The sequence below is a fragment of the Pituophis catenifer genome, unplaced genomic scaffold, assembly GCF_029215685.1.
Source record: "Pituophis catenifer annectens isolate HBS135680 unplaced genomic scaffold, rPitCat1.0.hap2 SCAF_10, whole genome shotgun sequence".
Classification (NCBI taxonomy): Eukaryota; Metazoa; Chordata; class Lepidosauria; order Squamata; family Colubridae; genus Pituophis; species Pituophis catenifer.
Genome location: NW_027256890.1, coordinates 3,227,493 through 3,240,117, shown reverse-complemented (window position 1 = coordinate 3,240,117; position 12,625 = coordinate 3,227,493).

Here is a 12,625-nt window from a genome sequence, read left to right as displayed (position 1 = left end):
ACCAGGTTAGTGAAAGTGCGAACAACTGTCTGCTCCGGCTGTTAACGTGTTAATTTTATTCATTTGTGTATGTGTGCAAACATCATTCCTAGGACCAGACAAGCTGCTATTTTCCAGCAAGTGATATTTCAAGTTTGCATCTGTGATTCTCAACCTGTCAGGCCAAAAACGGAGAATGGCTCATGGCGATTCTTCCAAGCTTGGAATCTTTATTGTTTATTGTTTATTATTATTATTATTACATGTATTTATATGCCACCATTCTCCCGAAGGACTCAGGGCGGCGAACACAAGTTAAGAAACTAGTACAATAAAATCCCATTTTAAACCAAATAATTAATTAATAGTAAATAATAAAGCCCGGAATCAGAGTCAGCCTATTTGTTTGAATAACCAAGTTTTCAGGTCCCGACGGAAGGAACGGAGATCAGGAGCCGTCCGGAGCTCGGTAGGTAATTCATTCCAGAGGGTGGGAGCACCCACAGAGAACGTCCTACCCCTGGGCACCTATTGCTGGGTGGACGTGGCCATGGTGGGCGTGGCCTAGTCAGCCTCCTGCACCACAGTGTGTGTGTGTGTGTGTGTGTGTGTGTGTGTGTGTTTTGCCCTCCCCGGGCTCCAGAGGCTTTCCTTGAGCTTCCAGGAGGGTGAAAACAGTCTGCCCAGGCTCCAGAGGCCCCCTGGAGGCTAGAAATGGGCCCATTTCTGGCCTTCCCAAACTTCCGGTAGGCCCGTTTTTCACCTTCCCCGAGCCTCCGTGTGCCCCCTGCACCTACCTGCATCCAAAATGGGCCATGTGGGGTCTCCTGGGAGGGGCGGGGCAGGGTGGGCCAGCCAGGAGTGAGATTTGGGGGTTCTCCGAACTGCACAGAATCTTAGCTAGAGCTAGCAGCCCACCCCTGGTGATGACCAAGCGGGCAAGTGGACCCTTCTAGATGTGATTTCAAGGGGAGAACTTTCACAGAAGGTCAGACTTAGTGCTATTTGGCCTTTTCTGCAAGGGGTGGGAAACTAAATATTGTTGTAATATAGTGTTGTGGCTCTGTTGCCTGAGCCTGGGCTATCGACAGATGCAGACTCTGAGAGTGAGGGAGAGGAGTTGGCAAGGCCTCCCTCTCCAGGACCCTCCTCTCTGGCAATGCCTCCGGAGGACACCGAAGGCCAAGAGATAGGCCCAGAGCCAAGCACGTCCCCGCAGCCACAGGTGGACAGCGACGAAGGAGATAAGTGCTGGCTGGATCCTCGACAGCGGCGCAGGGAGAAGCGTGCACAGCAGAGGGGAAGGCGTGCCAGAGATTAGCTGAGTCACTGGACCACACCCCACAGGGTATAAATGTGGGTGTGGTGGCCGGTTCAGTTGGTGACGAGCAAAAACTAGAAATAATCCATGATCTCTGCGTTACTGGACTTCTGCCTGCCTTGTCGGACTGCATTTGGACTAATCCTTGTATTGCTGAAACTTTGCCTACTTTATCAGAATGCTTGCAGTCTAATCTTTGTTTTGTGTGAGTAAAGTCTGAATTGGCAGCTAGCCACTGGGTTGCTGCCAGCTTTATCTTCAAATACTTTGTCGTGTGGCTTATTAACTCCGGGCCGTCTGTGTGTGTGTGTGTGTGTGTGGGACGGGGACAGAACATATAGTAATCCATATTCAAGTGGTGCGGTGGCCTAGAGGTGGAGCTCTTGCCTCACAATCAGGAGGCTGCGAGTTCGATCCTAGATAGAGGCAGGTATTTCTCTCTCTGGGCACAATGAAAATATATCTGCTGAACAAAACTCCGCATTGGTGACAGGAAGGGCATCCGGTCAGTAAACATTCAGCTCCATTCAATTGTCCAGGCTCTACCCCGCAAGGGATTATGGGGTCGTTAAAAGAAGATGATGATCGTAATCCATATTCAACTAGGGGGATAATATCAGTGGTGAAATCCAAAATTTTTTACTACCGGTTCTTGTGGGCGTGGCTTGGTGGGCGTGGTGTGGCTTGGTAGGTGTGGCAGGGGAAGGATATTGCAAAATCTCCATTCCCACCCCACTCTGGGGCCAGCCAGAGGTGGTATTTGCCGGTTCTCCGAACTACTCAAAATTTCCGCTACCGGTTCTCCAGAACCTGTCAGAACCTGCTGGATTTCACCCCTGGATAATATGTTTATATGTTTTATATGCACTTTTTAAAATGTCTTGGGGTTTGGGGTTTTTTTTTTTCTTTTTCTTTTTTTTAAATTTTTGGAATTTTGAATTTGTATCTATATTTTAACTTTTTTAAAAAATAAAATAAAATAGAATTAAAAAAAGATTTAGTGCTGTTTAATGGCATAATTTCACATGTTTAGCAACAGGCCATTAAATGTAGATAAATCAGATTATGCTCATCTATATATGAACTGACTTCACATGCTACTAAATCCTTGGGGGAAATGGTGAATATAAAGCATTTTTGGAATGCTGATAAATCTCTCAGCTAGATGGAGGAAAAGAAGTCCAGCTGAAGCAAGAATTGGGCATCATCAGTGGGCTTTTGAAATTCTGTGGGCAAAAATTGGTTGGATGATTCCTCTGATTTCCAAAGAAAAAGACCCCCCCACACACAAAAAATATCCAACCATTTTTCAAGGCAGAGCAACTCTGCAGGAGTTACAGCAGCCGCCCAGGCAGAGTTCAGTCCAGATCCTTGTGACCAAATGAAAATGCAGGAAGTTAGGGAACGAGGCAGAAAGATGTAGATCTGGATTCCCTGTTCCAGATCTGGTCCAGAAGTTAGAGAAAGATGCAGAAAGATGCTGATCTGATTCCAGATCTGTTCCAGAAATTAGGGGAACATACGGAATGATGCTGATCTGGTTCCAGATCGGTTCCAGCGATTAGAGAAAGATGCAGAAAGATGCTGATTTGGTTCCAGATCTGTTCCAGAAGTTAGGGAAAGAGGCAGAAAGATGCCGATCTGGATTCCCTGTTCCAGATCGGTTCCAGGAGTGGATTCAGAGGGATTCCCTGGTCCATACCTCCCCCCTCGTTTTGCAGCCTTTTCAAGAGGTTTCCACTTCTGCGGAACTGAAAGGCTACGGAAGGTCCCTGCAGAGGCTTTAAGCAAGAGTGCCCTCTAATGGGGAAACGGAGCTACTACGGCATCTTTAGGACAACCCCCCCCCCCAGCCCCCCAACCTCCTCCCCCTAAAGAAAGCAGCTTATCTTTGCAAGGCTTCTGGCTTTCGGGAGCTCCTTCCAAAGCGGGGCAGAAGCGCCCAAAGCAGCGCAGCCGATGAACTGGCGGCCTCTCTCTCTTCGCTTCTCCCGGGAAAGGAATCCCAGAAGGAAATTCTCTTCCACCGGACGGCAACCGCGGGAAGAGCAGAGCAATCTCCGCCTCTCGCGACCTGAGCAAAACTTGCTTTCAGAAGGGCAAGTCCAGCTTCTTGCTGGCATCCCCCAGACCGCGGGGTTTAAGGCAGGCTGGCACAGGAGAGCCCAGGTTATACCAGGGATGCCGGCTGGGTGACTTTGAATCTCTCTCTCTGCCTTTGTCTCTCTCTGTCCCTCCCTCTCTTTCTCTCCCCCACTCTCTCTGTCTCTCTCCCTCTCTTTCTGTCTTCTTCCCTCTCTCTCCTTGTCTCTATCTCTCTTTGTCTCTTTCCCTCCCTCCTTCCCTCTTTCTCTTTCTCCCCCCTCTCTCTGTCTCCCTCCCTCTCTCTTTCTCCCTCTTTCTCCCTCTCTCTGTCCCTCTCCCTCTTCTCTCCCCCTCTTTCTGTCTCCCTCCCTCCCTTCCTCTTCCTCTCTCTCTCCCTCTCTCTGTCTCCTTCCCTCTCCCTCTCTCCCTCTTTCTCTTTCTTCCCCCTCTGTCTCCCTCTCTCCCTCCCTCTTTCTCTCTTTCTCTCCCTATCTGTCTCCTTCCCTCTCTCTCTCTCTCCCTCTTTCTCTCTCCCCTCTCTCTGTCTCCTTCCCTCTCCCCCTCTCCCTTTTTCTCTTTCTCTCTCCCCTCCCTCCCTCTCTCTCTCTCTTCCTTTCTCTCTGTCTCCTTCCCTCTCTCTCCCTCTCTCTTCCTCTGTCTCTCTCCCTTCCTCCCTCTCTCTCTCTCTGTCTCCTTCCCTCTCTCTTCCTCCCTCTCTCTGTGTGTGTCTTTCTCTCTCCCTCCCTCCCTCTCCCTCTCTCCCCTCCCTCCCTCCCTCCCTCTCTCTCTCTCTCTCTCTCTCTCTCTCTCTCTCTCTCTCTCTCTCTCTCTCTCTTGTCTACCTCACAGGGCTGCTGTTTTGGAGAAAATGAGCAGAATATGCATCTAAATAAATCAATGCTCTTATTTAGACTGCTAAACAAGATCAGGCATACTCTTCAGTATCTCCGGATCTTGCAGAGAAGTCTCTTGAAGAGACTTCCGTTTGCTATGTGACACTCTGAGCCCATAGCAACACAGGGCATGTTCCTATCTATCAAGAAAAATCTGGTGAGATGTCATACATGTCGTCCACCTTCAAAAGCTGAGTCTCCCATTGCTGTAATGTTTGTGCACTTTGATTTGGCTTAAGAGGCACCTTACTGCACTGGTGAGATCACACTTGGTCACCACGATACAAAAAAGATGCTGAGAATCTAGAAAGAGTGGAGAGAAGAGCAAGAAAGTTGATTAGGGGACTGGAGGATAAAACATAAGAACGGTTGCAGGAACTGGGTATGTCTAGTCTAACAAAGAGAAGGACTAGGCTTCCAATATTTGAGTGACTACCAGAAAGAAGAAGGGGTCATCCTATTCTCCAAAGCACAGGCAGAAAACGAGAAACAATGGATGGAAACTAAACAAGGGAAGAAGCAACCTAGAACTGAGGAGAGTTTTTCTAACAGTCAGAACAATTAACCAATGGAGCAGAAGTTGCCTTCAGAAGTTGTGAGGGCTTCATCACTGGAGATTTTTAAGAAGAGACCGGACATCCGTTTGTCTGAAATGGTACAGGGTTTTCTGTCTGAGCAAGGGATTGGACTAGAAGACCTCCAAGGTCCTTTCACTGTTCTATCCCATCCTATCCTATCCTATCCTATCCTATCCTATCCTATCCTATCCTATCCTATCCTATCCTATCCTATATTTCTATTCTATTCTATTCTATTCTATTCTATTCTATCCCATCCTATCCTATCCTATCCTATCCTATATTTCTATTCTATTCTATTCTATTCTATTCTATTCTATTCTATCCCATCCTATCCTATCCTATCCTATCCTATATTTCTATTCTATTCTATTCTATTCTATTCTATTCTATCCCATCCTATCCTATCCTATCCTATCCTATCCTATCCTATCCTATCCTATCCTATCCTATCCTATATTTCTATTCTATTCTATTCTATTCTATTCTATTCTATTCTATTCTATTCTATTCTATTCTATTCTATTCTATTCTATTCTATTCTATTCTATCCTATCCTATCCTATCCTATCCTATCCTATCCTATCCTATCCTATCCTATCCTATATTTCTATTCTATTCTATTCTATTCTATTCTATTCTATTCTATTCTATTCTATTCTATTCTATTCTATTCTATCCCATCCTATCCTATCCTATCCTATCCTATCCTATCCTATCCTATATTTCTATTCTATTCTATTCTATTCTATTCTATTCTATTCTATTCTATTCTATTCTATTCTATTCTATTCTATTCTATCCCATCCTATCCTATCCTATCCTATCCTATCCTATCCTATCCTATCCTATATTTCTATTCTATTCTATTCTATTCTATTCTATTCTATTCTATTCTATTCTATTCTATTCTATTCTATTCTATCTTATCCTATCCTATCCTATATTTCTATTCTATTCTATTCTATTCTATTCTATTCTATTCTATTCTATTCTATTCTATTCTATTCTATTCTATTCTATTCTATCCTATCCTATATTTCTATTCTATTCTATTCTATTCTGTTCTGTTCTGTTCTGTTCTGTTCTGTCCTGTCCTGTCCTGTCCTGTCCTGTCCTGTCCTGTCCTGTCCTATCCTATCCTATCCTATCCTATCCTATCCTATCCCATCCCATCCCATCCCATCCCATCCCATCCCATCCCATCCCATCCCCATTTCCCAATTTTCCCCACCCAAAACCTGTTGAGATTGTTTTATCCGTTCTTGGTTCGAACGTAATCAACAATTGCAACAGTCTCTGAGGAAAACACAGACACCGAGAGACCAGATTTCAAGGTTCATCGTGTTATTTTCATCGCCAATTTGTGCCTGAAAGCTTGACTAAAACAAACCCCCATTCCTGCCCATTCTCCTTTCTTCTAACAATATCGATGCAGAACGCATCTCGAAGTTCCCTGGCCTTTTCTCTAAAGCATTCTTCCCAGGCACAAGAGCTTCCAGTAGCATCATTTGGAAGGTCAAAATAAGCAAGAAAGAAACTGCAGCATCACAATTCAAGCCTCGTCCCTTTTGTCCCTCCCTCATTCGTTCACTGCTAACAAGTTTGGTATTTAGATGGATAGTTGGTGACCTTTTCCTTCAGATCATCCACAGTGGTGCAAAACAGCGTGCAACTCCTCCAGAACTCTGCACTGAGCGAGATTTGACATCATCCAAGCTAAGGGGAAGAAAGCAGGGGTGAAATCCAACAGGATCTGACAGGTTCTGGAGAACCGGTAGTGGACATTTTGAGCAGTTCGGAGAACCGGCAAATACCACCTCTGGCTGGCCCCCAGAGTGGGGAGGGAATGGGGATTTTTGCAGTATCCTTCCCCCAGGAGTGGGGAGGGAATGGGGATTTTGCAGTATCCTTCCCCTGCCACGCCCACCAAGCTAGGCCCACCAATCCAACCAAGCCATGTCCACAGAACCGGTAGTAAAAAAAATTGGAATTTCACCACTGGAAGAAAGGCCCCGTTGAATCTCAATTTGAAGTCAGTCTTAAAGAGGACTGAATTCCAAGATGGTTGGGCAGCATTTTTGGAGATACAGGAAATAGTACTGCGTTTTGGCAGTATTAGGTAGGAGTTCAAAGCTGAGAAGTTATTGCAGGTTGCCTCCATTGACACTAAGGTTCATGTTCTGCCGATTGTCAGCTCTGCTGTCAATCAACCAATGTCAATTTTCAATCAACCAATGGAACAACAATGGAACTTCAGAAGTTGTGGGAGCTTCATCACTGGAAGCTTTCAAGAAGGGAACTGGACAAGGTCCCTTCCAACTCTCTTAATCTTAATCTTAATCTTGATCTTGATCTTGATCTTGATCTTGATCTTGATCTTGATCTTGATCTTGATCCTGATCCTGATCCTGATCCTGATCCTGATCCTGATCTCGATCTCAATCTCAATCTTCCATTGTTGGCTTGGCACCTTGCTTCCATCCTCCCAGCAACTGTTATGGGAGAGAGGAAGAAGAGTAAAGGGGCAACAAACATGTATGGGGCTGAGATGGGAAAAAGGGAGGATGATGACAGCTTGATGGAGACCAGAGGTGTAAGAAACCAGCCTGTGCCACCTTTCAAGGCCACGAAGCTTGGGAAAAGAACGTGGCTTGCTCCAAACATCTGAGCGGTTCTCAAAACACCCATGCAGCTCTCCATTGGCCGAAGACGAACTGGTCAGGGGGGAGGGCCCGGGTGAAGGGGAAAAGTTTGTAACCTTTTGTGTGGGAACTTTAGTTCTATCCTCCTTTTACTGCCGCCAGTAATCCTTAGTAAAAGTTCCTGTCCCGTCAACCAAATGGAGTCGAGGGTCTTTCTTTCCTTAAGGACCTGACTGGGGCAGGTCTGACACCAGTTCACCCACATTTTCTCCTAGCTGTGGGTCTCCTCCGACAGTTCTTCCAGATCAGTCAGGACAGGAAATAGAGACCTCAAGGATTTCAGGAATGCTACTTTTACTGTCACCAGATACGATAAAAGAACCTTGAAATTCGAACCAGGAGTATTTCATCCCTGAGGTTTGCCATCACTGGTATAAGGTCTCCTGCTTGAGTTGGGGGCTGGAGTCCCTTCCAGCTCTATTCGGATTGAATGGCAGAGGGTCTCCTGCTTGAGTTGAGGGCTGGACTAGAAGACCTCCAAGGTCCCTTCCAGCTCTATTCGGATTAACTGTTTTTTAAAAGCAGGGCTGCTGGAGCTGTGGACCAGGAAGCCTGCTTCTTTGAGATGGAGTGTGTGTGTGGGGGAGGGGGGGGTATCTGTGTGTGGAATGATCCCAGTTCGATTCCTCCGGAGATGAAATGGGAGTCGGGGGAAGGGCTGCAGAGTGCTGGCGAGAGGAAAGATTATGGAGAAAGGCAGGACGTGAGCGCATTACGTATTCTTGCATTCATTAAGCGGTGCAAGAATATCACATTTTACTTGCGAGCATTTCTCGCCAACACGGTTTCCCTTTGAAAGGAACCTCAAAAGCAAAATCCGCTTTCATCAAACGGAATGAGAAATGCGAGAAAATGCAGCAATGCAGGCTCCACCTTGAACTAGGTCTAACGTAGCCTTTCGTTGTCATTTTGGCAAAGTAAAATGGGGAAATATAAGGTTGCCCATGTTCATTACAGCAGCTAAAAGCCATCCTTGGGTTAAAAAGGGAGAACAGAATGTCATCCGTGGTGTAGCAGATGCATTTCTGGGCTGGGTAGTCCCAAAACTATTAAGGTTTGCTTTGTGGGGAGGCCTGGCTGGGTTTTAAAAGAAGGAAAAGGGGTGCCTAAAGAATCCCCCACCTCTTCTGAATGTTCTCGGGAGATGAGGTCCTTGGTGTTCCAGATGCCTCCAAATTGCTTCCAGGTTCAAGACCAACAAATCACTTATCTTCTCCTTTTGATGCTTTTGATAAGAGGAATAATAGAAGGAAACTGATCAAGGAAAGATTCAACCTGGAAATAAGAAGGAATTTTCTGACAGTGAGAACAATCAACCATGGAACAGAAGTTGCCTTCGGAAGTTGTGGGAGCTTCCTTGCCTGAGACTTTCTAGAAGAGATTGGATTGCCATCTGCCAGAAATGGTGTAGGGGCTCCTGCTTGGGCAGTTGGGGGGAGGGGGTTGGACTAGATGACCTACAAGGTCCCTTTCTTGTAGGGCAGGACAAGAAGCAATGGGTGGAAACTAATCAAGGAGAGAAGAAACCTGGAACTAAAGAGAAATTTCCTGACAGTGAGAACAATTAACCAGTGGAACAACTTGCCTCCAGAAGTTGTAAATGCTCCAACACTGAAGGTTTTTAAGAAGAGATTGGATAACCATTTGTCTGAAATGGTATAGGGTTTCATGCCTAAGCAGGGGATTGGACTAGAAGACCTCCAAGGTCCCTTCCAACTCTGTGATTCTATTCTATGCTATTCCTTCCAACTCTGTTAATCTGAATCCCAGATCACTGGTTTTATTTTTGAAATGGGATTTAAAACCTGATTTATAGTCCATTTCTGTGCACTTTTCTTCCTACATAATCTCTTTTGTACACATCTTTTTCCTCATATACAAATCTCTGCAAATATTTTGGCTAATTACATATCTTAGCAAGATATAGATAGACAGATAGATAGATAGATCTAGATTTATATATAGATAAAAGTGGATAGATAGATAGATAGATAGATAGATAGATAGATAGATAGATCTAGATTTATATATAGATAAAAGTGGATAGATAGATAGATGATAGATAGATAGATAGATAGATAGATAGATAGATAGATAGATAGATAAAGGTGGATGGATGTATGGATGGACGGACGGACGGACAGGCAGACAGACAGATAGATATAGATAGAAGCTATCTAGATGGCATGCAAACTTTACAGGGTGATTTCACTGTAAACGAGGAGAAGATTTTCCCCTACCTGGGGGTTGATTGTTGGAAATGATTGCTTAGGAAGTATTAGATTGGTCGGAAGTTTCACACCTGTGTGCAGGGGTGTCCAACTATGAAGTCCTGCCCCTATTTTACATGCATCATTGTTTTTGATCCCCTCGTACATCTCCCCGCACATTTTTAATTCTCCCACCCCCACCTGTGGGGAAAAAAACCCCCCACCTGTGAATTTTTTTCATGGCAGAATTTCAGCAGCATGCTCTTTGGAGTCCCGTAGCCCCAGAATAGGGGCCATACGTGCTTTGCTCTTTCTGCTGGGAATATTTGTGGCTTTTCACAACTCTGCTCACAGCATCTGCAACTTCAACCTAAGCAGGGAAGGGAGTGAGAAAATTAATGCTCAAATAGATGGATTTGCATATTAATAGGAATCGGCACTTTAAAAAAAAAAGAAGAGGCAGCAAAGATTTGAAGGAAATAATTATTTTATAGATGACTACAAATTTACTTATAAGAGACAGTATGCGTGCATCAGGTTCACATTATATTCCCCGACTCTGCATTCTTTTAAGAGGGAAGCTGATATATAAAAATCTCTTTTTCTTAGGAATACTGTATGGAAAAGTAGCTATTAAAATAAGCATTTCTGTAATACTAACTTTAATAATGTCAGGCTTGTTAAAAGGTGGATTGTTTTTCTTCTTTAATGTCAGAAAGCTGAAGACCACGGAATTAAAAAAAAAACCCCAAAACCATCATAGCAGAAAATAGGTTTAAAAGACCTCCTTTAATCTGGGCCTTGAGAGAGGAATTCTACTACAACATCCATCTTCCCTGGTCAGTAATTCAGAGGAATTGGCTGCGCTAAGAATACAGCATTATAGCTTCCTAGTTTATATGCATCCTTCCTCTCATGGCATTTTCACAGGCTGGGAAGGATCGATGGCAGCCTAAGATAAAAAATACGGCCAGTTCTTCCATTGATCCTCTCAGGAGTCAATCACTGCTACAAATTCCAATAAAGATTAGATACATAACCCACAGCCGCCAAAGTTACTAAGTAGGCAAATTTTCAGCACAGGCTTGCTGAGTGCAGAGATTTCGGTGTAAAAACAGGCTGAATTGGTGTTTTGAATTTTCCCTTATGGACCCTGCATTGGTCCTTAAGTCACGGATGAACCAAGGATGATGGCAAGTCATCTAGTCCAACCCCCCACCCAAGCAGGAGACCCTACACCATTTCTGACAAATGGCAGTCCAGTCTTATCTTAAAAATCTTCAGTGATGAAGTTCCCAGAACTTCTGAAGGCAACTTCTGTTCCACGGGTTGATTGTTCTCACTGTCAGAAAATTCCTCCTTATTTCCAGGTTGAATCTCTCCTTGTTCAGTTTCCATCCATTGTTCCTTGTCTGGCCTTCAGGTACCTTGGAAAATAGCTTGGCCCCTTCCTCTCTGTGGCAGCCCCTCAAGTATTGGAAGATGCTATCCTGTCACCCCTGGTCCTTCTCTTCACTAGACGAGCCAGGCCCAGTTCCTGCAACCGTTCTTCATGTTTTAATCTCCAGGCCTTTGATTGTCTTAGATAGATTCAGATTAACAAAGTTGGAAGGGACCTTGTAAGTAATCTAGTCCAACCCCCTATCCAAGCAGGAGACCCTACACCATTTTTGACAGATGGCTGTCCAGTCTCTTCTTGAAAGCTTCCAGTGATGAAGCTCCCACAACTTCTGAAGGCAACTTCTGTTCCATCGGTTGGTTGTTCTCACTGTCAGAAAATTTCTCCTTATTTCCAGGTTGAACCTCTGCTTGTTCAGTTTCCATCCATTCTTCCTTGTCTGGCCTTCAGGTGATATGGAGAATAGATTTGGAGAAAACCCCCTCCTCTCTGTGGCGGCCCCTCAAACATTGGAAGACTGCTATCCTGTCTCCCCTGGTCCTTCTCTTCTCTTCACTAGACTAACCAGGCCCAGTTCCTGCAACCGTTCATCGTATGTTTTATCCTCCGGTCCCATAATCATCCTGGTTGCTCTTCTCTGCACTCTTTCTAGTCTCAACATCTTTTTATAGTGAGGTGACCAAAACTGGATGCAGTACTCTAGGTGTGATCTTACTAAGGCTTTATATATAATGTTTCAGGCAGGTTGCAGGTGGTGTGCTCGTTATCCCTAAATTTCTAAAAATTCACATTTGTTAAAGGAAAGCATTTTGTAAAATTTCAAGTGGAAAAACAACACGCTAAGCAAGCTTTTTGTACCACATATCACATTAAAAAAGAAAACCCTTCTCGGTGGCGATAGATAGTCCTGGATTCAGAAAATTGTGGATAACAATTTCAATCCATTTGGGGAAAGAAAATCATCGGGTTTGATTTGCCTATTGGAATCCAATAATTGAACAAAGACTGATTTGACGTGGGTGTCTGAATTGATTTGGAAAAAGGCTTTCTCGGCGGGTGTGTGGAAGCATTTGCAATTCAGCTGGGAATGCTGTTGCAAGTCAAACATTCAATCAAGTTACATTTGAATCTATTAAGTTCATTAGAGCAAACATGTAGCAGCAACAATCAACATGAACAAAAGGCAGCCATGGGCCCCGTTACGATGGGTGCACATGTCACGTGGCTGCAGATTTCATTGGATTTGTTAGGAGAGCTGTGGATTCCTGTTGGGAATGATAAACTCATGCTGAATAAGCAGGAGACTGCAGGACGAATGTAAAGGCTACATTCTCCCAGGTAGTAAGTAGCCTGAGCAAACTAACAAAGGGACCACACAGGACTCTTCGCCAGTGAAGTGGGATAATTGTAACAGTAACAGAGTTGGAAGGGACCTTGGAGGTCATCTAGTCCAAC